This window comes from Odocoileus virginianus, chromosome 9 (genome assembly GCF_023699985.2).
Source record: "Odocoileus virginianus isolate 20LAN1187 ecotype Illinois chromosome 9, Ovbor_1.2, whole genome shotgun sequence".
NCBI classification, from domain to species: domain Eukaryota; kingdom Metazoa; phylum Chordata; class Mammalia; order Artiodactyla; family Cervidae; genus Odocoileus; species Odocoileus virginianus.
Window position 1 is genome coordinate 9,809,070 of NC_069682.1, and position 26,413 is coordinate 9,835,482.

General features: G+C 50.9%; 1 protein-coding gene across 2 annotated transcripts in view; it reads left to right on the forward strand.

The window, feature by feature from the left end:
* PFKFB3 (6-phosphofructo-2-kinase/fructose-2,6-biphosphatase 3) overlaps window positions 1-26,413 on the forward strand; it is a 79,100-nt gene that overhangs the window by 7,642 nt on the left and 45,045 nt on the right. Inside the window, exon 1 of one of the 2 annotated variants that reach the window (XM_070471938.1) lies at window positions 7,157-7,230. The exons of the other annotated variant lie outside the window; for it this stretch is intronic. The gene's annotated coding sequence lies outside the window, so the exon portion shown is untranslated. Of the gene's footprint in view, window positions 1-7,156; window positions 7,231-26,413 lie in introns of those variants that run through there. 2 annotated transcript variants of the gene reach the window in all.

Below are 26,413 nucleotides of genomic sequence, written 5' to 3' on the forward strand. Positions count from 1 at the left end.
ACCATGTGGTTTCTTAGGAGAGTGTCTGGCAGGGGGGTGTGTAGCGCAAAGGGCCCGCGGCTGCGGTGGGCTGAGTATGGAGGTGGGAGGGGCTGGTGTGGGCTGGGTGTGGGTCACGGTTCAGAAGGGGTCGGTGGGTGGGTGGTGTGGGTCCTCAAGGCTGTTATAAGGCTTTGACCTCCTCCCTGCAGAGGGATGGGAGGGCCCAGGAGGGACTTGGTGGAGGGCAGGCACAAATCAACTATATTATAAAATCCTCAGGCTGGCACGTGGGGGCTCTCCTGGGACCAAACTGCAGGCGGTGTATTCAGGCGGTAGAGACGGCAGGTCTGTGGATGGATCGGATATGGAGGGAGAGACAGTTGGGGCGGCTTCCACGACTGCCCCCAGCTAACCTGTGGACATGCTGGGCACGTTACTGTTAAGAGTCGCGTGGTCAGCGGAGGGGGCAGGTCACAGTGGGGCTGCGGGGCTCGGTGACTGCTGAGTAACCGTGAGAGGACTCAGGAGGATTGGGACTTGGCAAGCGGACATCTGCAGAGATCCATTTTGCTCTGGGCTGATCTCCAGACAGACACTTTTTTGTAAGAAGAAGCTGGCTTTCAAGTCAAATCAGCATTGACTGTTCTTTTTTTTTTTAAGAAATATTTATTTGGCTGCATCGGATTTTAGTTGTGTCATGCGGGATCTTTCATTGCAGCACTCGGACACTTTAGTTGCCACACGCAGGCTTAGTTGCCCTGCGGCATTTGGAATCTTCAGTACCCGCTGCTGCTGGTCCGTCACACAGTCGTGTCTGACTCTGCGACCCCGTGGACTGCAGCACGCCGAGCTTCCCTCTCCTTTACTGTCTCCTGGAGCTTGCTCAAACTCAAGTCCATTGAGTTGGTGATGCCATCCTACCATCTCATCCTCTGTCGTCCCCTTCTCCTCCTGCCTACAGTCTTTCCCAGCATCAGGGTCTTTTCTAATGAGTCTCTTTGCATCAGGTGGCCAAAGTACTGGAGCTTCAGCTTCAGCATCAGTCCTTCCAATGAATATTCGGGTTGATTTCATTTAGGATTGACTGGTTTGATCTCCTCGCTGTCCAAGGGATTCTCAAAAGTCTTCTCCAGACAGTCTTCTAGTTCCCCGACCAGGAGTCGAGTCTGTGTCCCTGAGATCTCCCCATTTTAGCATCGACAGTCCCCAGAGCCAGCTGCCTCCTCATCCCGAGCAAACTGGGACGGCGGATACCTGACCCACCTTCAGCCAACCCTTGTGCCTTGGGATCGATGACCCCTGGATGGCCTCTTGTTGGAGAAGTAGGTTTGAAAACATCATATTGGAGCAACAAATAGAATCCAAGTTATTTTTATGGCCCTGGGTTACAGGCTGGAAAGTATGAAGATAAGTTTCAAAGCAATTCTGTCAGCAGACAGTAGAAAATCAGAACAAGAATGTTATCAGCAACTTGCAGTAATAGCAGCAAAGGAATCTGAATCTGCAAATTGCCTGGCTTCTGCACGAAAAGCCTAAAACTCAAATGTCATCCCTTTTTCACAAAAATGAGTCAGTCAGCATCCACTTTACCATGAGTCATGCTTGCTGTCATGATATCATTTCCCAGACGTAAAAATGGGGAACAAAACACGGAACCCACTTCAAGCTGAAATCATGTTTGGTGCAAATCCCAGATGATATAAAAGCTTTTTTGTATAAAGTCATTTGAATGCAGGAACAGGTCACGTGGTCACAGACTGCTTTAGAGGAAATTTGTTTCTTCAGGTTATAAAACTTCTACAGATTTCATTTGTGGATGCCTCCCAATACGTAATACAGGGCATGATGGTAAACCGGTCATCCGCGCTCCAGGAGCACCAGCTGTGCCCAGCAAGGGGAGGCGGCCTGTGTGTCTCTGTGGCCCTGTTCCTTTCTCTGGCTCCTGTTAGAAATAACCAAAGGCCTGGGAAAACCTTTTAGAAATCAGCCAGTGTGTAATGGGATGAAGGAGAAAAAGAAATTCCGCCTCTTCGCTGCTCAGGAAAATGCAGCCGGAGAGCGCGGGGGAAGGCACCGTTTGACCCTTCTTTGCTGACAGACAGGAAGGCTGGCGTTATGGAGTGTTGGGTAGAACGTGAACCAGGAGGGTGGTCTGACATATTGCCGGACGGTGAGTGAACTGACGCGAGTGCCTGGGAAAGAGTCTGGAGCTGCGTTATAAAGTGGACACCCACACAGCCTGTCACCAGGCGTCGTTCTTTGTCACCAGGTGTCACTCTTGGGTGTGTCACTGAGGGAGACTCCTGGGCAGCTGGTGTCCCCTAAGACTCTGTTGGGAATCCCTTTGGACACCCCGAAAGCACATGAACAGAAGCCTGAGTTCATTCTTGGTATAGCCCCATTATGGAGTATTCTGTGGCCGTCTGAATGAGCTACACTCTGAAGACAGCTACACTCAGTACTGTCCATGACTATTAAAAAAAAACCTCAAACATTGGATACAGATGCTTTTTAAAAAATAAAAGCTACAAAATCTAAGCAGTTTGCTGTTTTAAAAGCTTGTTCCCCATTTATAGCTTTTTTAAAAAAATAATTAATTTGGCTGCACTGGATCTTAGTCGCGGCACGTGGAATCCTCGTTTTAGCATGGGGATCTAGTTCCCTGCCCAGGGATGGAACCCAGGCCCCCTGAGTTGGGAGTTCGGAGTCTTAGCCACTGGACCACCAGGGAAGTCCTAGAATTGCTTGGTTTTAAATGGGTGAATTATGTCTCAAGAAAGCCATTCCAAAAACCAAACAAAAAGAATTCATCGTCTTCATGGCAGCTGCTTTCTCAGCTTTCAAGAAGCAAGGTTTTGTCTCGACTTTCTGGATGAACAGAAAGAGAGAACGATTTCATAGACCCTGCCAAGGTGACCGATGACCAGGAGGAACAGCCGAGGCTGGTCCTGGGTTCCAGTCTCTGTCTGGACTTCTGCCCACCCACCACGTCTCTGTGCTTCTTCCGAGGGCGCCGGGTTCCGGGCAGGGGTGATGTGGACCGTGGCCTGGGGGTACCCCAGGCGACCTCAGGGTGTGTGGGAGAGCATACTGGGAGGGCAGGAGGGATCTCTTCCAGCAAGTGCACTGTGAGATTCTAATTATCCTCTTTCATCTCTCATGCTGTTAGGGTTGGTTTCTTCAATATGCATTTGAGTTTTAGTCCCCAAAGGCCTACAGTAATGATTCCTACCTTTAATTGGTAATACATGTGGTATATTTAGCTATCTTGATGGGTATCCTGAAGGTCTTTCAGTTTGCATTAATCCCTCTTCTTCATCCCCTCTACAAAGTGTGCATCACACTAAGAGCTGGTATATAGGTGACTTGAACAAGTCACAACAGGACAGTCTCTCCTGCTCTGAAGTGTCACCTGGTCCTAATCTGGGGATCCATACACCTGACGTCTTTGGTGATTACAAAAAAGTGGTTTACACCAAGACCTAAGTGAGTCTTTTCTGTTGTTGGCTTATGTTTTATGTGTTTTTAAGCTGAGGTGTAACATATATACGGCAAGTGTTCAAATCTTGATCAGTCTCTACACGTCTATAGGTGTTGAATTCACTAAGACATTAGAAGCAATTCTTTACCTTGCAAGATCTAGCCCTTTCTCTCTCTCCAGAGGTAATAGTGGTTCCTGTGCCATAATGTGCGTTCACTCCATTTCCCCAGCTGGACTGTAAGCTCCTGGGCAGTGTCCCCTTGTCCAGCCTTGGGGCCCGATATGATTGATAACCATATACGGAATTATCTAAAGAATTAGTAGGAACATTAATACTTCAGGCCTCAAAGGATAGCACTCTCTAACTTGAGGGTCTTTCTTTCTTCTTGATTAACTTACTAATGGAATCTTCTCCCAGCGCCTGACAGTGATCGCACGGAAGGTCCACGCAGCGGAGCCTGACCTTCACGGGAAGGTCCACGCTGCAGAGTCAGCGCTGTGTCCAGAGCCTCTGGGCTTTGTAGCCCCTGGCTCGGGAGCCCGCAGCCCCTCGGCCTCCGTGTGTTGTTGACCCTCTGACACCGCTCCGATGACTTCTCTGAGGGGCGTTTCCGCAGGCTTTATTCTGCATTGTACCTCTCCTTCGTTGCTCTGCCTGGTTAACAAGTCAAATGCCTCTTTTTCAGAAGGGGACTAGTTTGGGTTAGACACTGTCCTCTTCAAGCTAGTTAGGTTGAAGTCCTAAGTTACTCCAGCCGGGACACCTGCTGTCCCATTCACACAGGACGTCTGGGGGGAACGTGCAGAATGAATCAGAACCCCTGAGAGGAGGGCCCTGGAACACGAGATAACAGAGTTCAGGCTGTCCTGGGACTCCTCCCGAAGGCTTGAGAACCACAGCAGCAAGTGTGTGATGAATGAATGACGCAGGCCTGGCCGACCTCCTGTAATGAAGGAGACATGAAATGTTTAGATGACAGCAGAAATGTGTCCCAGCACAACTGGCCAAAGTGGGGACCTTGGTTTCAGGAGACCTTTTCAGTGACCCCATGTGCTTCTTAATTGTCAATGTCCTCGTCGCTCTTTGATCTGCACCCGCTGTCCTCAGAGTCTGTTATAAAGAGGTCCCCTCCGAGCACGTGAGCCTCCCTGGGGGGACACTGCCGTGCTGAGAAGGCGGCCTGGGAGCAGATGGAAACCTTTCTGCAGTGAACGTTGGACAAAACACCTGGGAGTCGTTTGCCCCAGACTTGTCCCTTTCACTGCGTATGTATTTTATTTGTGTGTCTACACTAACATAAGATGTTTGATTTACGTTCGATGACTCAGAACATAGTTCTCAGGTCCACAAGCTTTCATTGCATGTGTCAGCAATGAGTGATACTCCTTGCCTGGAGGAAGTTTTCCATTTCTATCTGTATCGCTTTCTACTTTAAAAAATGTTAAGCATTTAGCAAAGTTGCAGGCACAGCACATGAGATGACCTGCATTGCCTGGATTCCCCAGCGGTTGTTGCATTTTACTGTGTTATTGTCTCAGAGTGTTTTGTTGTTGCTGAAACACTTGAGACTTCATTGCAGACATCCTAACACTTCATCCCTAGATACTTTAGTGTGTTCCTCCCCAAATCAAGAATGTTCTCTTAAATTATCCATATGAATTCGAGGATTTTTAAAATGATGATCACATGTGTTAGAATCCAATCCTGACCTGATGGATTTTAATGCTCAAAACGTCCCAGATTTAACAGACACCCTTTCAAGTCGGCTGCCATGTCTTTTCGACACATTCCCTTTGCCTTTTGAGCTCTTCCTTAATTTTCTGGCACCCCAGGTGCTTTATCTCTACATCCTGTGTCAGCCTTGGGATCAGCGGCTGCTCCAAAGAGCTCTGGTTTCTTTCACTGGAGGGTGGTGGTTAGAAGTCAGACCTGGGCTCTGGTTTGATTTTTGCTCATGGGCTACCATTGTTTCTGGGGACTTTTCAGTGGATAGAGCTAGGAAACATGCTTTTTAAAAATATAAATTCATACTGCTCTCATTCTGGTCCAATACCAGATAGCTCTTCCTCTCCTTCCTTCCAATTTTTCATATTTACCTTTTATATTTTCCCAAGGAATTTTTTTTTTTTTAAAATCTCGGGGTTCCCCTGGCAGTCCAGTGATTAAGACTCCACACTTCCACTGCAGGGGGGATGGGTTAGATCCCGTCAGGAAACCTAAGATCCCAGAAGCTGCACAGTGAGCTGCTTTTTTTTTTTTTTTTTAATCTTCACTCTCCTTTACTCCTGGTGTTATTAATTTGGTACCCAAAATTCCTTGTGCTGAATAACTGATTCCCCACGAGCGATGGAAGTGAGTGGATCATAAATTCAGTGCACAGGTGGGGGCTGACCGTCCTATCTTCTGGGGCCTTAAAAAATATCTGCAGACAGGAGGTCTGAAGGAGACCACAAACAGGAATACTTTGGTCCTTCCTGTATCTGCCAGTCATTTCACAATGCATGTGTTTTACTTTAATAGAATTTTTGCTGTAAAGTTCAGGGGACGGGGTATGGCACCCCCGCACCTGCTGGCTGAGTGCTCCCAACTCCTCTGGGCAACAGGCCTGCTTCTCACCCACAGCCACGGGAGCAGATAAGCAACACGCAGCTCGGACCACCAGGCATTTAAAGGAGAAAGGAAATGAAAGAAAAATGTTCGATGAAGATTGCCTCTCCCTCATAAAAAGATCAATAGAAGGAAAAAAATGTTTAAATGGTGAACAGACATATACCCACAAAGATATGAGACTCCAAAAGCTGCCAGGCAGTTGAACTAAGGGCAGGGATGAGGGTCTGGGGACTTCAGAATGAAGGAACGGTGTGGTCCACAACCCCCGCCACGCCCTGCAGACCGGTGTCTCCGGTGAAGAAGCACTGTCTCCTAGAAACAGGACCCCTTCTAATGTGAATTTTTCTTATAAAAAGGGTAACTTCTCCTGTGCCTGCGGTCTCTAAAATAACCAGCTCAAAATAATCCTTTAGCCAGGAGGCGTATTTTAGGGTGACAGGCTCTGCCGTCCTCGATACACCTCCTGGAGCCAGGCTGCAGGGCACGGAGGTGGCCCAGAAGCTGGGGGAGAAAGAGGGGCGGGCAGAAGGCAGGTGTCCGCGGGGCCTCCGCCGTGGGAGGCCAGGCAGGAGCCTGCAGGTGGAGCCCTGCCCCAGCGGCCGCCGCCTCGCCCTCCCCGGGCTGATGCTGGGCGCGCAGGTCAGCTGAGCCCGGCTGCCCAGGCAGAGGTCACCCGGGGACACTAGGCGGTGGCGGGAGGGGCAGGAAGGGGCGGGGCGGGGCGGGGCCCGGTGGGCGGGGCGGGGTCCAGTAGGCGGGGCGGGCCGGGCGCCCGGGCGGGCGCGCGGATTGGCTGCCTGCGCAGCGCACGGGGCGATCAGCGCGCGCTCCGCCCCGCCCCGGTGCGCCGCACGCCGCGTTCACGTGGCGCCGCCCCAGCCGGCTCCGCGGCGGGTCCTGCACGTGGGCGCGGCGTGGCGTGCACCCCGCGGTACCTGCGGGGTTCGGGTTCCGCGCCTCCCCTCCCCGCGGCCTGGTTTCATTTTCCGGCCTATGGTTCTTTCCGAGAAGGCCCGGGAGTGGCCGTATTTTGTTTAAAGCGCCAGAGGAACTAGGGCGGCAGGTGGTTTGCCATCCGGGCGGGGCCTTGAGGGCGCGCCGCAGAAGAGGAAGGGGATCCGGGAGGCATTAAAAAGAGCCGGGACGGGAAGATTGCGTAAGCCCGTGCAGTGTTTTTATCTTCGGGAAGTAAACAGTGCAAGTGGTTGCGTTTCGTTTCCCTGCCCGGCAAAAAGATGTACCAAAAGATGTACCAAACTGATCGTGGACGCGGTGTTCCGTGTGACACGGTGTAAACAGCTTGCACAGCCTCCCTCTGGAGGACGCCTCCAGAGGGTCGGCGGCCTCAGTGGCCCCAGGAAACCGCTGCCACCTTCTGCGTGTGAGCTCTCCCAGCCCCCATGGGTTGAGGCTTAGGTGTCTTAAGCTTCGACCCCTAGCTGAACAACTCTTTCCCGAGCCGCTCACCCTCACTCAGAGTCTAGAATGAGTTGGGTCCGTGGAGCCCTGCAGTTAACTTGCGAGAGTGACTCAGCTAGTGGAGGGTCAGGAAACCAAGTCATGTGAGGAGTGGTTGAAGAATTGGGGTGTTTAGCCCAGGCAGGTCCCTGGGGCACACAGACCCAGCTACAAATATGTGAAGGACTCTTGGATTGCTCTGGTACTGTGCTGCCTGAGGGGACAGAACAGGGATGTTTATGACAGGTGAATTTCAGATCAATTACAGAGAAGGGGAAGCAAAGAATCTTGCTGGCGTTTTATCCAGGAACCTGGTACAGATAGGTGTTATGCTTGTTTCAGTAGGAAAATGGTGGAGCTTAGATTCAAACACTGATCTGCCAAATTCCAGAGCCTTCATTTTTCATGATGCATCTGTTTTAATGTAGTGGGTTACTTTGGGGGTAATGACAGTGCCAAAGGGTTTCTGCAGTGATGGAGTGCATTGGACTGGAAGGTTTAGCCAGCCCTGTTTAGCTGTGTCACTGATTTCTGTATCTGATGGAGAAGGAACTTGTCCGGGGCTAAACAAGGATACTAGGGCTACCTGTGAAGGAGGAGGTCTCCCCATTTCACCAGCAAGTCAGATTTTCCACCAGAGCACGTGTCTGCTCCGTTGGCCCTGCAAGCTCTCTCCCTTGTTTGGAACAGGCCTGACTTTGAGTTTAACAAATGTGATCACAGAGCTCAGTTGTCTGCTACAACCTCCCAGCCCATCTTTTGCATCTGACATTCTGCCCCTTGTGCACTGCATCTGTCTAGACTCAGGTAAACGGGGGACTAACACAGTAAGAGCTGAGGTCTGGGGTAGCAAGTAACTTTGACCAGAGTATGTCAGTCCTACAGGCAGCATGAGACGCAGTGCCATGAAGTCAGGAAGGGAGGGCCCAGGCTGGTTGGATTTCAATCTGTGGCCCCCAGTGCCTCAAGAGTTCACACTTTTAAACCTTTAGGGAAGATGCATAGAGGAAGTGGCTTTCTTTGAGGTCTTGAATTCACTTTATGAGTTAATATCTTCAAGCTTTCTGAAAAAATTAGCACTTTAGGAGTTGTTTTTTTTTGTCCCCACTACGTGTAGTGTTCAGTATTTCCCATGTTAGCATCCCTGGGAAGAAGGTAGGGGTATGAAATGCATGTAACATAAGAGGCAGAATCTGGTTTTTCTTGGATCTCTAGTGAACCTAGTTACAATTTCTTATAAAAATAACCCAGGGAGAAAATACCAGGCTGAACTCTCTTCCCCTAGAGGAATTTGCCTGTGGCTGCATCCACCCTGCACACAGTTTTTAGACCTCCAGACGGCTGTTGTTGAATGTCCGCTCTTCTTCCTTTCAGTAAGTTTCCTGATTATTCATCCTTAGCCTCCTGGGTCCTCCTGTCTCCAGGGTACCAAGACATTGGCCATCTCCCAGGCAGCCCAGCCCCGCCCTGAGCTGCACCCCAGAGAGTGAAATGTGTCTGCCTGCCTCCTTCTGGCCTCTTTCTCCCCGGGTTACTCCCTATCTCTGAAGTCCTCTCCTGTGCTCTCCTGTTCCTCACAACCTTCATGGCCATCATCTGAATTTACTTTATCTACTCTTTATTTTTGTCTACTCTGGTTGCTGAGCATGGGCTTTCTCTAGTTGCGGCAAGCGAGGGGCTGCTCCCCAGTTGCCATGCTCAGCCTTCTCGTTGCAGTGGCTTCTGTTTCTGCTCTCGCCCTCTAGAGCACCGGCTCAGCAGTGGTGGTGCACCGGCTTCGCTGCCCCACAGTGTGTGGAATCTTCATGGACCAGGGAGCAAACCTGTGTCCCCTGCATCAACAGGTGAACTCTCAACCACTGGACCACCAGGGAAGTCCCCATGGACATCGTCCTAAAGGGACAGTGTTACAAAGAAGCCAGTTCTGACTCCATGATGGAACTGTTTCTTTGATTTGCTTTTCGTTGCTTTTGTTTTTAAAATCATACGAAATGGCCTGCCTCAGAGTATCCTTCCCCTCTGCCTGACTGTTAAAGTGCCTTTGTTCAGAACACTGTCCACCTGTGGCTGGCAGGAAGGAAAAAGTTAATACATCTCCTGCCTGAGGCTTCCCATTCTAGGAGATATTTGCAAGATTAATGGCCTTCTTATTTTGCTTCCTCACCTCCCGGGATCTCTGGTCTATAAAAGAACCTGGAATATAGACCACCCCCCAGCCCACAGTCATCAGATAGTTATTTTGAGATGCTAGCTTGCCATCTTCTTGGTCAGCCGGCTACCCATTCAAGTGTCTTTCTTGCCTCAACTCCTCATCTCTTGGATTCATTGGCCCATCATTCAGTGATCAGAGAGCTAGGACTCGGCAACAATAGTAGCTTGGTTTGCATTTTTACTGATGAACATCTTAGGGTTAGGGTGGGGGCAAAGTTTAAATCACACCCTTCTTTTCGCAGCTCGCTCCCCTTCTCACCCTGAAGGACCGCTAGGGTGGGGCCCAGATCTCCCGACTGTGAGGTCCCCACTTCTACTCCTGCTTACTGAGCTTAGGTTCCGCTCCCCAGCCAGCTGTCTTTCACTGTTCACTTATAATTCATTTAATAAGGGATTCAGTCAATGAGATCAAAGCCTCAGACTTTGTGCTGGAGGCTGGGAGTGCAAGTGAGCACCAGAGGTGGGATGCTGCTGTGGGCTCTGGAGGCTCGCGTCCTGGGTTCACACACCAGCTGAGTGGCTTTGGGGAAGTTCCTTCCTCTCTCTGTGCCTTGGTTTCCTCACCTGTCAGCCTTGTGGGGTGGTCGTGAGGATGAAGCAAGAAGCAGCCCAGTCTGGGCCTGGCACATGCTTGGCAATCCGTGGCTGGTGCCCTCTGCCCAGTGATGCCAGCTCTGAGGGTGTTGCTGCCACCCGCTGCTGTCTGGGCTTCAATGCGCTGGATGATGGGGGGGGCAGGTGGTCAGCACTGCCGCCCCCGCCCTCCCCCCCAAGGGCTCAGTGCCCTTCCAGACCCCCCTGACCATGACCCCCAGGCCGGCGCTATGGAAAGGCAGGCTGTCTGCGGTGCTGTGTCCAGGAAACTGCCAGAGATCCATCCACCTAGGACCACACCTCCCGAAGCAGTCCTCAGCCAAATGACCCCCTTCCTGCCACCCCAGGTTCTCCGGCAGGGACCACCGTCTGGTTTCTCGGGTGTAGCCGGCTGGGTGGGCCCTGCACCTGGGGGAGAGAAGTGCTGTGTTCCTCGCTTGCACAGCCTGTGGGGCTGTGATGGGGTCTCTGGTGGCCGCACGCATCTTAGCTTCAGTGGGAAGAAGAAGGAAGAGAGTTCACCCCACGGCCAGTCAAGGGAGTTGTTAGGAGACAGGCATCCTTAGTAGGTGCAGAGCAGACCGTGTTCCCCCGGGAGTTTTTATTTTGATCTTGAACCTTTGTGTCTGTTCCTTAGGCTGCCAGGAGGCTGGGGGTGGGGTGAGGGTGGTGGTGTGTGTGTGTGTGTGTGTGCACGCACGCACGTGTGTAAGTGAACTTGCCTTTGCTGATTGGTGGGTGTGGGGGAGGAACTGGGAGAAAGAGGTAGTTTTCTGAGGTCCAGAGAGAGGCTCAAAGTCTAAAGAACGTTTCAAAATCTGTCTAAAAAGTGTGTGCATGTTCAGTCGTGTCTGACTCTTTGTGATCCCCCTGGACTGTAACCCACCAGGCTCTTCTGTCCATGGAATTTTCCAGACAAGCCATTTCCTACTCCAGGGGATCTTCCCCACCCAGGGATCTAACCTGTGTCTCCTGCATTGGCAGGCGGATTCTTCGCCACTGCGCCACCTGGGAAGCACCTCTGAAAGGTGTGGCATCCTTAAATGCGTATGTCCTGGGGTGAAATTCCAATCCTGGGCTCTGCTACAAGATTTGCCATGAGTCAGAGACCCCAGGGAGGACTGGCCCCTCCTTGCCTCTCACATTTATGTTTTTATAAAGTTTCAATTTCAGTTTTCTATGTGCATTTCCTTGATGGAGAAGAAAATGGCAGTCCACTCCAGTATTCTTGCCTGGAGAATCCCATGGACGGAGGAGCCTAGTGGGCTACAGTCCACGGGGTCGCAAAAGAGTCGGATAGGACTGAGCGACTTCACTTTCACTTTTAACTTTCCTTGAACCTCCGCCAGCATCTCTCAGGTTTGCACTGGGAAGACTGGTGTTCTTACTGGTTGTGTGTCTGGCTTGCTCTTTAGAATGACCTGACTTTTCCTCTTCCCTGTTTGTAGAAACCTTAAATTAGTAACATTTTGGGAATCTTTTTTTTTTCCTTTGCATCCAATCTCCTGGACTTCTGTCTGTGGTTATTTTGAAGTGGCGGCATTGGGGGATGTGCCTCGGGGGCCTGCCCACCGGCTCTCTAATGAGGAGACTGTAGTTTGCTTTCAGCAGGAGAACCAAGTTTGCCATTTACTGGAGCTCCAGAAAGAGCCATAGATCCGTATCCCAAGATAGGAGGCAGTGAGCCTATAAGCAGTTTAAAAAACTCTGTGCTTTGATCCACATCTTATCCGGAGAGACTGCTTAGATTGTTTGGTGATCTAGAAATCAGAAAGAGGACAGATGGCTTTCACATCAAAAGAGATCCGTTCTCCAAGCTCACTCCCACCCTCCTCCGCACCGCATGTGCATTTTCCTTCCTGTCCTTGCAACAAACGAAGTACAGAAGGACATAATGTTTGAAAGGGACTAGAAACTTTCAGCCACAGAAATTCCTGGGGCTGTGGATAGTGCAGAAGGGGAGATGGTGCAGAAGAAGGAGAGTGGAGGTGGGTAATGTACGGAGGTGATGGTCAAGCAGGCGCAGAGTGTACCGGGGGGTGAGGGGAGTGAGAAGCCGGAGGAGGTGACCTATGTATGCCAGGACCCCGAGCTTCCTTCCCTTAATTTCGCTGTTGGGAAAGGCAGGGCACACCATGTCCCTCCTCAGCCCCCAAAGCGTGACTTCAAGTGCCAGAAGAAAACACCACAACTTCTCTTTCTACTAACTGCGAACTCATCCTTCTTCATTTCTAATTTTCAAGCAGGTTTTATAATGTACATAATATTATCAGCACAGTGGTATGTGTATATAATTTACAACTAAAGACATACCTACTTGGGAAGTGGTGGTTTGACATCAGAAAAGTTGGGAGGTCACTGCTCAGAAATGATGACACAGCAGGGAGAGACTAGTGCTCCGTAAACTTGAATGCTCGTGACTCATTGGAGACTTTGTTGCTGAAATGCAAATTTGTGTTCAGGACGTCAGTGCCGGAGCCCCAGATTCTGCAATTGGAGGGCTGACTCAGAAGGAGTGAAATAGTGGTCCCTCTGCCTGCCTTTTTGTTTTTTTTTGCAGTAGTGTTCCAGTTGGTGTTTTAGTCATTGAGGGAAAGTCAGTGAGGGGTCGGAACAAGATGCTGTGGCGCCTCCTCCCTGGAATGTCCCAGCCTGACCCCTAACACTGCAAGGAAGTCCCCGTGTGGTCGGTGTCATAGAGGTCCTGGGATCCGTTCCCATCAGGGATGCGTCAGTGTCCTGGGTCATATGACACTGTGATGCTGCTTTGCTTCTTGGTCCAGCTGGCCCTGACCGTCTGCGGTATGCAAGACGGGGGAGGGGGAGAGGAAGGGGAGAGAGGGAGAAGGTGAGCAGACAGGTGTCCCTGTGAGAGCTGGTGCCCCTCCTTGTTCCATGTGGTTCCAGCATTTTCCTTCCCTTGCTGGCTTCATCTGGGCACTCTGTGATGCAGGTGACGTGGTTGGTACCTTCTACTTCTAACGCTTAGTTCACATTTGCAAAGCACACTTCAATACTGTTGCTTAAAAATGATGGCTCCCCAGGCCCAGAATTATTATTATTTTAATTAGAGTATAAGGTTTCCCTGGTGGCTCAGTGGTGAAGAATCTGCCCCCTAACGCAGGAGATTCCCTGGTCCACGGAGATCCCACGTGCCATGGAGCAGCTTAACCCCGTGTGCCACAACTACTGAGCCCGTGCTCTAGAGCCCGGAGCCCCAGCTGCTGAGCCCACTTGCCCAAGCTCCTGAAGCCTGTGCTCCAAACCAGAGGCGCCACCACAGCGAGAAGTCCGCGCATCGCAACTACAGCGTAGCGCTCACTGGCCAGGACTAGAGAAAAGCCCTCACGGCAACAAAGACCCAGCAGAGCCTAAATAAATAAATAATACAATTACTAAAAAAAAAAAACTGGAGTATAATTGCTTTACAGTGTTGGGTTAGTTTCTGGTGTGTGACACAGTGAACCAGCCATTCCAGTTACATATACCCCCTCCCTCGGGGGCCTCCCTCCCACCCCTCTAGGTCATCGCAGGGCTCTGAGCTGAGCTTCCTCAGTTCAGGGCGGGCTCCCTCTAGCTCTTGTATACATGGTAGTGTGTGTGTGGACTTCGCAGGTGGCGCTAGCGGTAAAGAACATGCCTGCCAACGCAGGAGACATGAGACGTGGGTTCAATCCCTGGGAAGACCCTTGGAGGAGGAAATACACCTCCAGTATTCTTGCCCAGAGAATCCCATGCAAAGAGGAGCCTGGCAGGCCACAGTCCACAGGGTCGCCAGGGTAGGACAGGACTGAGCGACTAAGCAGAACACAGCACAGTGTATTACGGGTGCAGTCCCAACCTCCCAGTTCACGCCGCTCTCCCCCTCCCGCTCTGCGTCCGCATGGCCGGCCCCTACAGCTGCGTCTCTATTCCAGCCCTACAGTAGGTCCATCTGTACCATTTTTCTAGATTCCCCACATGTGTGTTAATATACCTTTTTTTCCCCCCTCTTTCTGACTTACTTCACTCTGTACAAAAAACTCTAGGTCAGTCCACATCTCTACAAATGACCCAGCTGCATTCCTTTTTATGGTTGAGTAATATTCCACTGTATATACGCACCGCATCTTTATCCATTCCTCTGTCACTGGCGGAATTCTTTTTACCGCTTTGCACGTGAAGAAACTGAGGCCCTGAGTGGTCACGTGACTCATGTGAGCTTGCAGGGCTGGGTGCGGTGGAGCGGAGCGGGTCCTTCCCAGCGTGCTCACTGTTCCTTCTGTCTGAATGAAGCCTGCCTCTGTGCGGGGAGCCCGCGGGAGCTAAGAGGCTTGCGGTTTTGAGGACTTCAAGCCCCGTTCATTCATTCATTCATCAGGCAAGTTTCTCGGCTGTGTCTAGACCTAAGTGGTCAGAATTCAGGGCTGAAGAAGGCAGTCCTTGGCCTTGAGGGAGACAGAGGAGCAGAGCTGAGTCTACCAGCGTGTTGGGTGCCGTGGTGGGGTCAGGTCACGGCGCCCCCGGAGGGTCCCATTGCTATGGAAGCGGCAGCACAAGAGGTGGCCTGGCGGGGTGTGTCGGCTGAGACCCGAGAGAATATCCAGCAAGACAGAGGCGCGGGGGCAGCTGCACCAGGTGACTCAGTGTGTGGACACCGGGATTTCTCCTCCATTCAACCGAGACAGAAATGATGGTGATTAATAATACATTGAAACCTAACAGTGATAATCTGAAGTCATTGCCTAAGCATTAGGTTAATGATAATCCTAAGTGAGCCGCTTGTTGTGTCTTCAGCCCACTTAATCGTCATGGAAGGTCCCTCTTGAACACTGAATAATGTTTGTTCTAGAGTCACTTTGCTGTTAATACAGCAGCTCCCTTTTCTGATGACATGTGTCTGCCTGCTGTAATTCCCACATCCTTTTACTTTGAACAATGCACATCTTCGTGTTTAAGCTGGATTTCTTATCATCTGGCTTGCTTTTTCTCTTTATCCGGTGTGATGTGTCTTTTAAGTAGTGTTTAGGCCGTGTATGTTTAATGTAACTATCAACTGTCCTCAAGCACAAGAACAGAAAGTTCCCCAGGGCCAGAGGCTTTGCTTCCAGTCTGTTCTGGGCCAGAGTCTGGATCGGGTTTGGCTGGGTGGCTCTGAAGATTTCCCCAGCAGTCGGCCCAGGAGTCAGCAACCTCAGGTTTGGAGCCCCTGGAGTCTTCAGGTTTGGGGAGGGAGCTGACTGTGAGCAGTCAGTCCAGGCCCCCCTCTGCCCACCCTATACCCATGTCCCGCCGTTTAGAAGCTCCACCTTACCCCTGAATCCCTCTCTGGCAGAAAAAGCCCACTTCCCCCATGAAGCCTTCCCGGACTGCTGACCAGCTTACCATGGGGTTTGTCTGTGCAGGGCACGCACACTCAACACCAGCCTTGCGGTGACTTGCAGGGTGCGGTGAGCTTCCCAACACAGCATGAGAAGAGTTTCTTTGAAAACAGAATTTCTAACATTTTCCCTAAAGCTTCAAATGTAACAGCCAGGTTGGGTTTGGCACGTGCTGGAGCAGAAGGGGTTGGCCCTGGGCATGGGAAGAGTGGACGTCCACCCCTGAGTCTGCACCCTCTGGGACCAAGGTCGGTCTCCAAGTCAGCACATCAACACAGAGGCCAGGCAGGCAGAGGAATTAGAAGTGGGCTTAGGGGGAAGTAGGGAGCCCGTGGTAGTTTCCGAGCAGGGGACAAGCAGAGCTTGTACTGTTTTAGGAGATGAACGCGTGAGCAGCGTGTGCCATGGACTGGAATTGGGAGGCTTGTGGGGCAAGGGGGGCCAAGGGAAACTGGAAGCAGTGTCCTGTGCTCTCATGGCGGTTTCAGGGCTTAGATCTGACCGGGGGCGGTAGGAATACGTGGGAAACAGATCACTCGTCTGAGCGATGATACGTCAAACAGGGTTTGGTGACTAATTAGCGGGGGGACTCCGAGGGAAGCTGCAGGTTGTGGTCAGAAGTGGGAGCAGGGGCCACCAGTGGGCTGGTCTTCCAAACTCTCAAGCCTCAGTTTCCTTGTCTGTACCCTCAGGGAGCTGCAGCTGGTGATTCATCCCAGACTCATATTCGCCTGGCCTCCTGGCGCAGACCTGCTGTTTACATCGTTCACTGACCCGGGCTGTTTACCAGCAGCCTGCCCCCCTGCCTTCCCCCGACCTCGTCCCTGCTCCCCCCATCTGTCCAGGGTCCCAGCACCTGGCTGGTATTGGCCCGGCTGCCCAGGCAGGGTGTCCCGGGGCGCATCTCGGATTCCACGAGCAAGGGTGGCCACAGCCTGGGCTGACCTCCTGGGCCCGCTGCCTGGAGCTGCCTCGAGGCCCCGGCCAAGGAGGCTGAGACGGGACCCAGCTGTCAGACCGACCGGGCGAGCCCGGGACTGAGCGTGGAGGTGGGAGGAAGGGCGGGTGTGGGGCCGCCCCGCGCTCCGTGGGCTCTGCGTCTCCTCGGCTCTGGACTCCCAGCTCTTTTGCAGCCTCAGTGGCTGATGCCTGGACCTGGGGTCCCGGCGAGCCTCACGGATGGTGCTGTTTGGCTTCTTTTCATTCGTGATGGCTGGGCCCCAGCTTCTCCTCAAATCCCTGCATCACCTCTCCTCTGGTGCCCACGCACGAGGGGTGTCTCTCTTTTCCATGGGGGGAGGCAGGAGGCCACTGAAGAGGCAATCAGTTGCCGACCGATTGTGAAATGTCCTCTTGGTGTTGGTCCGTGCCCTCTGCCCTTTTTCTCTGCGGTTGCAGGCACTTTCAGGGGCATGTTGCTAGGTGTCGTAAAAATCCTGATGCGTGGAGCCCTTAGGACGTGTGGTGTCATTACTGAGTGAGGTCCTAGCATCCCCACCCGATTTTACAGAGGGCCAAGCTGAGTGTGGAGCAGGGTGGAGCCTGGTGCGATGGCTGCTCCTTGTCTCCTGGAGCTGGGATGTGAGGAATCCAGGATCAGCGATGCTCAGACTCGGATAGAGAGTGCCCCATCTATCTAAGCCCCGTTGCTTTCGGCCCATGTGAGCCCGTGGGCACACGCTGCCCAGCACCACCAGTACCATCCACTCATCAGATGTTGGCACCTACTGGGTGCCAGGCTTCATTCTAGGTATTGGGGCTTCATCAGAGGCAGAAACAAGCAAAGAAAAATCTGTGTCCTGATGGGGGAGATGAGGCAACGAACAGGATAACGGAACACAGCACGTTAAGGGTGATAAGTGCCAAGGGGCGGAAAATAAACAGGAAAGAGGGACGTGAAGTGTTGGGTATGTGTGCTGAATCATGGTGGGGGGCATCACCAAGTCACTTTGGCAGGACGGGAGCGAGGGCCAGGGGTCCTGGGGTGGGAGGGCAGGGGCAGAAACTGAAGTGGACGGAACTCTTCCCTAAGCCAGGTGCCTTGGAGATTACCCTGGAATGCAGTCAGGTGTCATTTCTCCTGGGGGCAGGGAATGGGTGTCTTTGCCTTGAATTTGTTTGCTGGATCCAGGTATTTATTGCTTTTGGAGCAATTCCAGGCCTGCAGCAGTGTTTGAGTGCCCCTGCATGTGTCTAGCGCCCCCACCCCCGCTTACACCTCTGCCCCAGAGGGCATCCTGCCCTTCTTCTTCTGCAAAGCGGGCCGGTGGGATATGATCACAGACTTTGGTTGCTGCTGGCACCACTTTTGAAACAAACTGCCTTGGGAAATCGTCTCTAGTCTGTTTCCTCCTCCCTACTTGGGTGACCACTGTGAAGGGCCTCCCCACCTCTCCGTGTCCTAGGGCAAGTTATTTAGTCCCTCTGAGATTGCATCCTAACCTCCAGAATAGCCAGGATATAGTGGTAGTTAGTTCCCACCTGGTTGGGTCAGTTCCAAAGATGAGAGAGAATCTCGATTAAGTACTTAACACAATGCCTGGTACATTCAGTAAAAGGGAGCTGTGATGAATTTATTGGCTAAGAATAAAAATAGCTAATGCTTCCTGGGCTCCGTGACTGCTCCTGTTTCACCAGTGAAGAAGCTGAGGCCCAAAGAGGTTAAGTTCTCGGTTTAAAGTCACATAGCTGGTAAATGGTGAATTTGAACCCAGGCTGTCTTGTTCCCATCGGGGAGTAGCAGCAGATGAAGGTGAAGCATGCAAAAGCTTGAACCTGCGGGACCTTATGCTGCTTCTGAGCTCTTTGTCCAAATCCCTTTTTTGCTGGAAGCTTTCTGATCATTTATCAGCTAACAGTTTGCTCCTTCTGGTGCTGAAAGGAGGATTGGGGTGTGGCGAGGAGGCCCCCAGCTGGAGGAATTTTCCCATTCCTTCTTTCTTTGCTCTGGGGTGTCACCATTAGTGGGAGCTGTCAAAGGATGGTGTGGAGACTCAGGAAGGCACCAGGCAGAAGGTGGGGGACGAGAAGGGACCCTGAGTTCCACTGGGCTGGGTTTTTAAACGGTGTACTCGGTGGCGCCCCAGGAGCCCGAGGTGGGCAGGAATCCTGCTGTCTGAGCAAGTGGGTACGGGAGGGATGGGGTACAGAAATACAGAGATGGGCACCTGAGCCAGGCTCAGCCGAGGTCACCAGCAGGGGTGGCGCTGGAACCCAGGGCACTCTCCAGCTTCGACAGTTATGAGATGACCGCTGGGTCCCTAAGTGACAGAGGCCCGTGACCAGCTCCAGACTGGGTACATCCTTTCACAGATGCAGAGTGAGATCAGGCTAAGTGATCGCATGGAAATGACTGGACTCTGGGCACTCAGCCATTCAGAGTAACCGGCTTCTAAAAATCTCTGGAATTAGCGTTAGTTTGAATGAATGAATGATGTGTATGTACGTCAGTGTTGACTCCCGGGCAGCAGGCAGTCCTAAGGAATTTGGACCAAGTGAAAAACACACTACTGTTTTTCCCCCCTAAGGATAACAATAGGACAGGCTCGTGTAGAAAGGGCAGGAAAGTGCAAAGAAAGAAAGGCATCACCCATAATTCCATAACACAGAAGTAGCTTTGTTATCACTTCCAGGAATTTCCTCCTTTTTTTCAAAAAATTGATCATGGGGTATATGCAATTTGTACTCTGATGCCTTACTCTTTTAAGAATAAACTTTAATAAATTTATTTATTTTATTTTTGGCTACGCAGAGTCTTTGTCATGGGCTTATGGCCACCCACTCCAGTACTCTTGCCTGGAAATCCCATGGACAGAGGAACCTGGTAGGCTACAGTCCATGGGGTCGCAAAAAGTCGGATGTGACTGAGCGACTTCACTTTCTTTCTTTCTCTTGCTGCGGTGAGTGGGGGCTGCTCCCGAGTTACAGGGTGAGGGCTTCTCACTGCGGTGGCTCCTCTTGTTGCAGAGCACGGGCTCGCGGGCGAGCAGGCCGAGCAGTTGTAGCTCACGGGCTTAGTGGCACCTCAGCATGTGGAACCTTCTAGGACCAGGGATCGAACCATTGTCCCCTGCAGTGGCAGGTGGACTCTTAACCCCCGGACCATCAGGGTAGTCCTGACGGCCTTCCTTTTAAGAATTCAGATGAAGATGGTCTACTCTGTGTGTTAGTTCCCTGGAACATGACAAATTGTTGCATGTGTTCCTCAAACTAAGGCACAGCCTAATCATAACAATACTGAGACGGATCCTCTAAGGTTTGAACTAGAACTGGAAGTGAAAGCAGAGACTCAAACAGATGTTTGTACACCCAAGCTCATTGACAGCAAATGCAAAGGCCAGAGCAACCCAAAGTGCCCATTGACGGATGCCCAAGTGTGGGTAAGGTTTGTCATCCAGTCCAGGGTCAGAAGACAGAGGGCCAAGTCTTTGCCAGACAGTGCAACACCATTACCGCTGCCCCAGAGACCCCACTTGCTCCACTGCAGGGTCAGCCAGAGTGTCCGTCTGTCCCCATGGACACACCCTGGTGACCTCAGAAAGAGGACATGGCCAAGCCCTGCAGCAGAGAAGCAGCAGAGCTCTGCGTGCACACACACATGCATACACACATGCGCACACACATGCACACACACACCCAGGCCCATCCCCATACCCGCCACCCCTGGGCTCTCACAGGGTGTGAGGGTGGGGCTCCCAGTGAGTCTCTTCCTCTCTCCTGGGTGAACAGACCTCGTGGGCAAATGGCCTTTCGGGGGACTTTTCTCACCTGGCGTAGCAGGCAAGAGGGAGTTTTCTCTGGGAACCACCTAGTAGTTTAGTATCCTAAGAGTTTATCCAGCCTTCCTGGAGAAGGTCAACCCAGTTCTTCACCCTCAAAGGCAAAACGAAAGACACAAGAGCAGGCTTCTGAGCTGCCCAGGGGTCATCGGCCATGGACGAGATAGGGCTGTAGGTACAGCAGAAGCACTGACTCTGAGGACTTCTCTTATTCTAGATGCTTTTGCTCACGAGTCTCCAGAACACCAACAGACTCCACGGGGACTGTGTTTACTGGTTTCTTCCCATGCATGTACGCTGGTTTCCTGAACACAGTATAAGACACGTGTGATCAGATGCTGCCGACTTCTCCCAGTCCCGTAGCCCCAACCTGAAGCCCGGCACCGGGCTGGTTAGGTGTGGTGCAAATTGGAATCTGTATTTGGCTAGACCCGGGCATCGCTTGAAAGGCTTCAAAAAATTGCGGAGCCTAAACCCCACCCAGCAGCCCTGATCAAAGGGATCTAGCATGTAGTTTACACATCAGATGTTTAAAAGATGTGCTCTGGATGGTTTTCGTGTGTTCCTGATGCAGAGAACCAGAGATCTGTATCACGGTTCATGCTCAGTGACCAGTTTTGTGTGTTCACTCTCTCCCTCCCCCAGCGCCCTCCCTATCCTCACCCCCCTCCAGATTATCCAGCCTAGCAGCCTGCCACCTCAAGTTACTGAATCTTACGACACAATGAACCTGATGGAAGTAGCCAGGAGGCTGAGGTCTGGCTTTGCATGAGGCTCCGGTGAGCGAAATGCTTGGGGGACCAGGTAATGCCCTGGAGAGCTTCCTGCTGAAGCGGCCTTCCATCTCGTACTAGCCCACGAGGCCGTCCAGTTCTGTCTTTCCATCCTGAGTTGATCTCTCATTGCTTTGTGAGGATTGTGGAAACTGTTTCAACCTGCAGTCCACAAATGAAGCATTGCAGGCAGGCTGGGCTATTTCTGCAGGGGCCCCCCTCATCCACAGTGCCTGATATTGGCCCCTCTTCTGGGGGCACACGCTGTGGGGGGTCTGCGGCCTCTCGGTTCCAACTCCTTCGGAAGAAGGCTGCTTTTAGTATTGTGTGATGCGTCACACAGTTTAACACATCGCAGGAAGTGCCAGAGTCCCTATTGGGCACAGCTGTGTTCTGTCCCAGACTTGCCCCACAGCTAAACTGCCAGGTTGAGGGATTTCATCTCCTTCTGACGCCTCCAGCCTCCAACCTGGGGATCCTGAGTTCCCTTTCCAAAAAAACCAGGAAGGAGGCAATCAGAAGACGCCTTCATCTCTGCCTGCTAATTTGCTAGTCCTGTACTGTATCCATTGTTTTACTTCAAGTGTTATTCAACCCACTTTGCACCGAAGGTCAGATGGAGAAATGAGCGTCTTTATCTTCCTCTAGGAAAATGGTCCAGGATCAGCAAACAGGTGATAAGAGATGGTGAGGCCTGCTGATCACAGCCCTTCCTCTGGGTGACACGGGGGCTCCCCGGCAGACCCTCACCCCAGATCCACTGCCTTTCCCTCTTTCTCTGCCCCCTTTAACCCGATTCACACACAGGCATATATGTCCTTAAAAAGGGTTTCATTTCATGGTGGGTAACCGCACGGACTATTTGTAGCAGACACGTTGGGATTGGTATCCCCATTGTGTGAGCTGGTTCAGGACTTTACCTCTCAACCTGGATTTCTTTCTCTGAAAACTAGTGATACCATTACTTACCTGATTGTGTTGTTGAAAAAATAACATATAAAACTTGAGCACAGAACTTGGCCCAGATGCAGTGCTCGGGATACATGGTAGCTGTTTTATCAAGTAGTTGTTATAGTATTGTGTTCTAGTCTTTATAAAGAGTCTTACAATATTTTCACTTAATGAAGATGAAAGTGAGTGAAAGTCTCTCAGTTGTGTCCGACTCTTTGTGACCCCATGGACTTAGTCCATGGAATTCTCCAGGCCAGAATACTAGAGTGGGTAGCCTTTCCCTTCTCCAGGGGATCTTCCCAACCCAGGTCTCCTGCATTGCAGGCAGATTCTTTTCCAGCTGAGCCACAAGGGAAGCCCAAGAATACTGGAGTGGGTAGCCTATCCCTTCTCCAGCGGATCTTCCCAACCCAGGAATCAAACCAGGGTCTCCTGCATTGCAGGCAGATTCTTTACCAACTGAGCTATGCCTTTCATCATGAAGATGAAAATCACCTATAATTCAACCACCAAGATTCATCATTTCTGGTATATGTACGTGTGCTAAGTCTCTTCAATAAGTGTCTGACTCTTTGCAACCCCATGGACTGTAGCCCACCAGGCTCCTCTGTCCATGGGATTTCCCAGGCAAGAACACTGGAGTGGGTTGCCATGCTCTCCTCCAGAGGATCTTCCTGACCCAGGAATCGAACCAGCATCTCTTACATCTCCTGCATTGACAGGCAGGTTCTTAACCACTAGTGCCACCTGGGAAGTCCTTCTGATCTATAGACGTACCTAATATATTCTAGAAAGTTGAGATTCCACCAGCATTGTTTTTAAAAAATGTGATTGAAGTATAGTTCATTTGTAAGTTTCTGGGGGTACAGCAAAGTGATTCAGTTATACGTACATATATATGTGTATATTCTTTTTCATATTTTGTTCCATTGTGGTTTATCACAGGATATTGAATGTAGTTCTGTGTGCTATACAGTAAGACCTTGCTGTTTATCCCTTCCCCATATAATAGTTTGCATCTACTAATCCCAAACTCCGAGTCCCTCTCTCCGCCTCCCCCTCCTGGCAACCACGTCTGCTCTGTATCCCAGCGGCATTACTTTTAGGTGTCCTTCCCTCGTCCCCGTATTCTGTTACCAGCAGTACACCTCATGTGTGGCACGTGACAGCGTCAAAAACGCACTCAGCTTGGCAGTGACAGCATCTGGGGCAGGGACTTCTGTGTCTCTGGCACTTGTCCTTTTCTCCTTACTCCCTGGTGGTGGGTTTCTGACAGCTCACCGTGGAGGTCGCTCAGCACGCTGGGCTCCCTGCATCCCTGGGGGTGTCCTTCCCTTGATCTCTGCACCCAGAGGCTTCCTGTGGAGCTGACTGTCTCCCCGCTCTGACCCGAGGTGAGCGGGACTCGCCTGCACCCCCTGCCACCAGCCTCGTGCCTCCCCCTCCTCTGGGTGGGGGTATCATTCTAACTGTGGAGGCAGGGAGCTGGGGTGGCCCGGGTCAGGACGCTGAGTGGCTCGGGCCCGTTTCCCAAAGACCAAGGGAGAGAGCACCCCCACTCAGCAGCAAACTTGAAGGTGCTTAAGGGTCCCCCCCGACCCCGAGAAGAGATCAGCCCCCGGGAGCAGACTCCAGCCACAAGAGGCCAGGCCCAAGCCCACCCCTTCATGCAGGGCCTCAGGGTCAACGCCTGATGAGCTGTCTCTTCAGCTTAAGGGCTGGATGCCGGGTAAGTCAAGGACCACAGGAGGGGAGACGTGCTAAGCCAACCAGAAACCACTGATAAGCTAATTCGGTGTGATGCAGTCTTTTCAGGAAGCTAGTCTGATAAGGAAGGAGAGAACAGGCCCTAAAAACAGCCGGCCACAGAGGGGGCGTGGAGGGTGGGGGAAGAAGACCAGTTCTCAAAGGTGGTCCTGCTGATCCCGCCCATCTCCCCTCTGATGCGGCTGGACCAGTGCTCAGTCTGGGAGATGGGGATTTCTGCCTCCCCCATCTGCCCTTTTGAGGTTTGGTCAGCCAGGGGCAAGCGTGGAAGTGCTGGAGGGCACATGGTGGGCCGCGTCTCCACCTACGCCTGCGTGCTTAGTCATTTAGTCGTGTCTGACTCTTTGCGATGCTATGGACTGTAGCCCGCCAGACTCCTCTATCCGTGGGATGCTCCACGCAAGAACACTGGAGTGGGTTGCCATTTCCTTCTGGAGGGGCATCTCCACATCCATTGAAATAAATCTTCAACGTTCTGTCTTTTACAACTAACACATGCTATTTGATTTACTTTAGTTATGGAAGGGAAACATGAATTTTCCACAAGTGAGTTCAAGAATGGCACTGTCGGGAGCTCCCTAGCAGTCCAGTGGGTAGCACTCCACACTTTCACTGCGGAGGGCAAGGGTTCAAACCCTGGTTGGGGAACTAGAATTCTGCAAGCTGAGTGGTGTGTCCCCCACCCCCAAAAAATGCTAGTGTGGAAGTTGAATGTATAAGCATTGTCAGTCTTGTCTGAGTACAAAGCTTAATATCTTTCCCCACTCTTCTTGTGATTAAAGACCATGTCTCCTGAGAGATGTTTGTTGAAAAACTGTGTAAACAGAAAAGGATGCTATTGCAGAGATTGTTAACATTCCCCCAACATCCATGCACCCCTACTTTCTGAGCAGCAGAGTCTTGGGCAGAGAGTTCAGTTAAAAGACTGAGTTCCCCCCTGAGTTGGTGGCTAGTGTGACTGGCTCTACGACCAAGTTCTGCCTAGTGAGACGACATGGAGGTGTTTGAAGGACTTTTGCAGAGTGTTTTAAAAGCAAAAAGCCAGGCATCCTTTGAGCCGGTGGTATTTTGGCATATGTAATTTTGTAGTAGTTAAATAGTATAATATATATGACAGCTTATGTTACACTGTTTAATATAATGTAATACATATGCGGTGGCTTAGGTTACACCATTTAAAATACGGTTAATGAGGAGAGAGATATTAGGTAACAACTGTTCTAGGCAGCTTCTACACAAATTACCTGTTTGCTGCGTGGCAGGTCTTTTGTTGTCAACAAGTGAAAAGTCGAATTAAATGTAATTGCAATTATATGTTTTATAATAACCATTAGGTTTTGACCTATGAGAGATGCCTTGATTTGATCAGATATGTGTAAATTCCAACCCCAAGGAAGAACCTTTTGAAGTAAATGTGCAGAATTGCTACCATTTTAGGCCCTTTGTGAACTTAAAATTTTTTTGAGTTTTATTTTTTGTTTTGAAATAATCGTAGAGTTACATGAAAGTTGCAAAAATAGCACAAAGCCTTGCAAGATAACCTCCACCCAGATTTTGCAAAGGTTCACATTTACCCTATTTGATTTCTGAGTCTTTCTCTTTTCTTAAGAATTTATTGATTTTCTTTTTTTTTTTTTCTGTTTCTCCTTTTAAAAATAATTTATTTTTAATTGAAGAGAAATCGCTTTGCAATATTGTGTTGGTTTCTGTCATACATCAACATGAATCAGCCATAGGTATACATATGTTCCCTATGTCTTGAATCTCCCTCCCACCTCCCACCCCATCACACCCCTCTAGGTGAGTAGTATGGAAACATATACACTACTATATGTAGAATAGGTAGCCAGTGGGAATTCACTGTGAGACTCAAGGAGCTCAAACCTGTGTTCTGGGGCAACCTAGAGGGTTGAGTCTCTTTCTTTCTTTCCCTTTTCCCTTCACTCCTCTGCCTGCCTGTCTCTTTCTCTCCACCCATCCACACTGCCTCACCTGGAGCAGACATGGAAGTGGAATCATAGAGTATTTGTTCTTTTGCGACTAACTTTAAAAAAAAATTATTTAATTTATTTCAATTGGAGGATAATTACTTTACAATATTGTGATGGTTTTTTTTTGCCACACATGGACATGAATCAGCCATGGTGCACATGTGTGCCCCATCCTGAATCCCCCTTCCGCCTCCCTCCCCACCCCATCCCTCTCGGTTGTCCCAGAGCACGGGCTTTGGGTGCCTTGCTTCATGCATCCGACTTGCACTGATCATCTCTTTTACATTTGCTGATACATATGTTTCAATGCTATTCTCTCAAATCACCCTACCCTTGTCTTTTCCCACAGGGTCAAAAAAATCTGTGTTTTATGTCTGTGTTTCTCTTGCTGCCTTGCATATAGGATCGTAGTTACTTTCTAAATTCCATATATATGTGTTAATATACAGTATTTGT